Source organism: Hyla sarda, chromosome 5 (genome assembly GCF_029499605.1).
Source record: "Hyla sarda isolate aHylSar1 chromosome 5, aHylSar1.hap1, whole genome shotgun sequence".
Lineage (NCBI taxonomy): Eukaryota > Metazoa > Chordata > Amphibia > Anura > Hylidae > Hyla > Hyla sarda.
In genome coordinates this window covers 274,797,257-274,801,985 of record NC_079193.1, presented here as the reverse complement: position 1 = coordinate 274,801,985, position 4,729 = coordinate 274,797,257, and the positions used below count along the sequence as shown (strand labels likewise).

The 4,729-nt window shown below is 47.3% G+C and overlaps 1 pseudogene; it reads left to right on the top strand.

Moving 5' to 3' along the window:
• The first annotated feature begins 4,218 nt into the window (after window positions 1-4,218).
• On the top strand, window positions 4,219-4,311 carry LOC130274624 (U2 spliceosomal RNA; annotated as a pseudogene).
• The last annotated feature ends 418 nt before the right edge of the window (window positions 4,312-4,729 follow it).

Here is a 4,729-nt window from a genome sequence, read left to right as displayed (position 1 = left end):
GAACTTCTTCATGCGTGATGAAGCCTGTAAGAGAGAATTTTGGGTCTCTCTCCATATGATGGAAAGGTCACGAGAAATTTCATCCACAGCGGGCAGACCAGAGGGCAAGGGAGTAGGGAGGGGGGGAAGAGGGTGACGGCCGTACACCACGAAAAATGGGGATTTGGAGGAAGACTCAGAGACCCTGAAGTTATACGAGAATTCGGCCCATGGGAGGAGATCTGCCCAGTCATCCTGGCGGGAGGAAACAAAATGTCGCAAATAATCACCCAAGATCTGGTTAATCCTTTCTACTTGTCCATTGGACTGGGGATGATATGCAGAAGAAAAATTTAATTTAATCTTGAGTTGTTTACAGAGAGCCCTCCAGAATTTAGACACGAATTGGACGCCTCTATCCGAGACAATCTGCGTAGGCAACCCGTGAAGACGAAAAATGTGTACAAAAAATTGTTTAGCCAACTGAGGCGCTGAAGGAAGACCAGGAAGAGGGATGAAATGTGCCATTTTGGAGAATCGATCAACGACCACCCAAATAACAGTGTTGCCACGGGAAGGGGGTAAATCAGTAATAAAATCCATACCAATCAGAGACCAAGGCTGTTCGGGGACAGGCAGAGGATGAAGAAAACCAGCGGGCTTCTGGCGAGGAGTCTTATCCCGGGCACAGATAGTGCAGGCTCGCACAAAGTCCACAACATCCGTCTCCAGAGTCGGCCACCAATAGAAGCGGGAGATGAGTTGCACAGATTTCTTGATACCCGCATGACCTGCGAGATGGGAGGAGTGACCCCATTTGAGGATTCCGAGGCGTTGGCGAGGAGAAACAAAGGTCTTTCCTGGAGGAGTCTGCCTGATGGAGGCAGGAGAAGTGGAGATCAGGCAGTCAGGTGGAATGATGTGTTGCGGAGAGAGTTCAACTTCTGAGGCATCCGAGGAACGAGAGAGAGCATCGGCCCTAATGTTCTTATCGGCCGGACGAAAGTGAATCTCAAAATTAAATCGGGCAAAGAACAGAGACCACCGGGCCTGGCGAGGATTCAGCCGTTGGGCAGACTGGAGGTAGGAGAGGTTCTTGTGGTCGGTGTAGATAATAACAGGAGAACTTGATCCCTCCAGCAGATGCCTCCATTCCTCAAGTGCTAATTTAATGGCTAGAAGCTCTCGATCCCCGATGGAGTAGTTCCTCTCCGCTGGAGAGAAGGTCCTAGAGAAAAAACCACAAGTGACAGCATGCCCGGAAGAGTTTTTTTGTAGAAGAACAGCTCCAGCTCCCACTGAGGAGGCATCAACCTCCAATAGGAAGGGTTTGGAAGGGTCAGGTCTGGAGAGGACGGGAGCCGAAGAAAAGGCAGACTTGAGTCGTTTAAAGGCGTCTTCTGCTTGAGGAGGCCAGGACTTGGGATCAGCATTTTTTTTGGTTAAAGCCACGATAGGAGCCACAATGGTAGAAAAATGTGGAATAAATTGCCTGTAATAATTGGCGAACCCCAAAAAGCGTTGGATAGCACGGAGTCCGGAGGGGCGTGGCCAATCTAAGACGGCAGAGAGTTTGTCTGGATCCATCTGTAGTCCCTGGCCAGAGACCAAATATCCTAGAAAAGGAAGAGATTGGCATTCAAACAGACATTTCTCAATTTTGGCATAGAGTTGGTTGTCACGAAGTCTCTGAAGAACCATACGGACATGCTGGCGGTGTTCTTCTAGATTGGCAGAAAAAATTAGGATATCGTCCAGATATACAACAACACAGGAGTATAACAGATCACGAAAAATTTCATTGACAAAGTCTTGGAAGACGGCAGGGGCGTTACACAGTCCAAAGGGCATGACCAGATACTCAAAGTGTCCATCTCTGGTGTTAAATGCCGTTTTCCACTCGTCCCCCTCTCTGATGCGGATGAGGTTATAGGCGCCTCTTAAGTCCAATTTAGTGAAGATGTGGGCACCTTGGAGGCGATCAAAGAGTTCAGAGATGAGGGGTAAGGGGTAGCGGTTCTTAACCGTGATTTTATTAAGACCGCGGTAGTCAATGCAAGGACGTAGGGAGCCATCTTTTTTGGACACAAAGAAAAATCCGGCTCCGGCAGGAGAGAAGGATTTACGGATAAAGCCCTTTTTTAGATTCTCCTGGACGTATTCGGACATGGCAACTGTCACGATGCCGGCTGGCAGGTAGTGGATCCTCTGTGCCAGAGAGGGATTGGCGTGGACCGTGCTAGTGGACCGGTTCTAAGCCACTACTGGTTTTCACCAGAGCCCGCCGCAAAGCGGGATGGTCTTGCTGCGGCGGTAGTGACCAGGTCGTATCCACTAGCAACGGCTCACCTCTCTGGCTGCTGAAGATAGGCGCGGTACAAGGGAGTAGGCAAAAGCAAGGTCGGACGTAGCAGAAGGTCGGGGCAGGCAGCAAGGATCGTAGTCAGGGGCAACGGCAGAAGGTCTGGAAACACAGGCAAGGAACACACAAGGAACGCTTTCACTGGCACTAAGGCAACAAGATCCGGCAAGGGAGTGCAGGGGAAGTGAGGTGATATAGGGAAGTGCACAGGTGAACACACTAAATGGAACCACTGCGCCAATCAGCGGCGCAGTGGCCCTTTAAATCGCAGAGACCCGGCGCGCGCGCGCCCTAGGGAGCGGGGCCGCGCGCGCCGGGACAGAACAGACGGAGAGCGAGTCAGGTAGGGGAGCCGGGGTGCGCATCGCGAGCGGGCGCTACCCGCATCGCGAATCGCATCCCGGCTGGCAGCGGAATCGCAGCGCCCCGGGTCAGAGGACGTGACCGGAGCGCTGCCGCGGGGAGAGAGAAGCGAGCGCTCCGGGGAGGAGCGGGGACCCGGAGCGCTCGGCGTAACACTAACCACTACATTGAACCACACCACAAGACCTGCTGTTTTGGAGATAGCATTTACACCTACAATTTAGCCCCTGTTAAAGTCACCGAGACCTTTCTATTTTGTATTTATCTATCTATCTACATATATTTTAAATATAAAATTGGGACATTTAACACACTTTGAGATTAAATTGTCTCCCTGATCTATTAGTGCTATGGTGATCAGATGGGACTCTAGTACCTCTTCTGTACTTACGTATACAAACTTCACTCTGGGGCCATGTTGGATCTAGTTATCCTTTGCTTGGTTTAAAACCATCATGAGGAAGATGGGATAGATTGCATGACCAGAAGGGGGTAGCCACTTTCCTGTGCATACAATACACAAAAACAAAAATAGTCATCACCTCCAAAAGGAATGAAATGAGTACACAGGTACATGCTGTCATGGCTGCAAATGAAATGCAAACACACAAAATTTAGAGTATTATTCTGAAAAAGCTTAACGATTGAAGATACATAAGCACTTCAATCCAAATTTCTGCTAAGATCCCTAATTGTACTAGTAAAGCAAGTGCAGCAGTAACACAGTTCAACATATTATATATATTCAGTGCTTATTTGCAGAAATTAGAAATTGAATAGTAGAAAAAATAAACATGTTTCACTATCTAATCAGTAAAAAAAGATGCATTCTCTTTAAATAGAAAATGATGTCTTTACTGACAAAAAGTACATCAGGTCAATGACAATTGTGCTAATATTGTCAAATTACATAAATAGACCAATTACAGTGTAATGGAAATTCACATTTAATCTACAGATACAAAACTAGCACCTGAGTGTTAGACATGTGTAGGAAATATCAGTATACAAATCAGTAGAAATACATTTGTATCCCTCTACTATGTTGTAAATGTGTCCTTACAACATCTAAGAATTGGCATTTTCCTCCTTTTTAAGTATATTACTAAAGGTAGAGTCACTGGAATGTTTGCATTTGGCCAAGTGATCCTTAACAGATGATTATGATGAGCAGAATGTTTAAAGCTCTAAATGGTAGATGACTGCTGGTACAATTTGCATATTCATGCTGTAAGTGGCCATTAGCTTGCCATCTGCATGTTGATTCTCTGAACCCCCAGCAGGCACACTGCCTTTGGCTAAAACTGACATGTTTTGTTTTAAAAATAGTACAATAGAAGAAAATAGTACAATAGGAGAAAATATTTTTAAACTCTTTTCCTTGGCTAAGCAGGTACAGTTCTTATTTACTACCTGTGACTTAAAGGTGTGGTGTCCTGGAGTGGAGTCCCCTTTTGCTACCATGAGTGTTGTTTGGCTGTTGCCTCAATGATCCCTAGCTCAGTCCCATGTCTATAGCTTCTCGGTCTTTTGGTTAAGATCAAGTGTAGTATCTGTTCTTATCAGTTTCATGCTGGTGGGGAGGAATCAGCCCAATGTGACCTGCTTCCTCCGGGTCTCACCATGAGGCTGAGAGGGTCTAGAGCCGAGGTACTTTTGTGCCTCGGGGAGTGGTGACCCTGTGGTGCCAAAACTCACTGCGTGTACTAGCTCACTGAGGGGAAGCACGGGCACCATAATCTCTTCACCTTGTGGCACTCACCTCTTGATTCCCGGCCTTCTGTTTAGGATCAGAGAAATTTTTATAGATCCGGGCAGTATATCTGCACACATTCACTTATTTATTTATTTTTGTCTCACTGTGTCACTTTTTGCGTGTTGTGTGTCTACAGGATTTGTCAGGATGCGGTAGCCCTTCTGGGTGTCCCTCCTGGCAGTCTAGGGGAGGTGTGTGTGGCCATTAGGTTCCGCACCTCCCTGCAAGCACCCTGGGTACTCCTGCTTTGGCAGGGTACCAACCGTTAT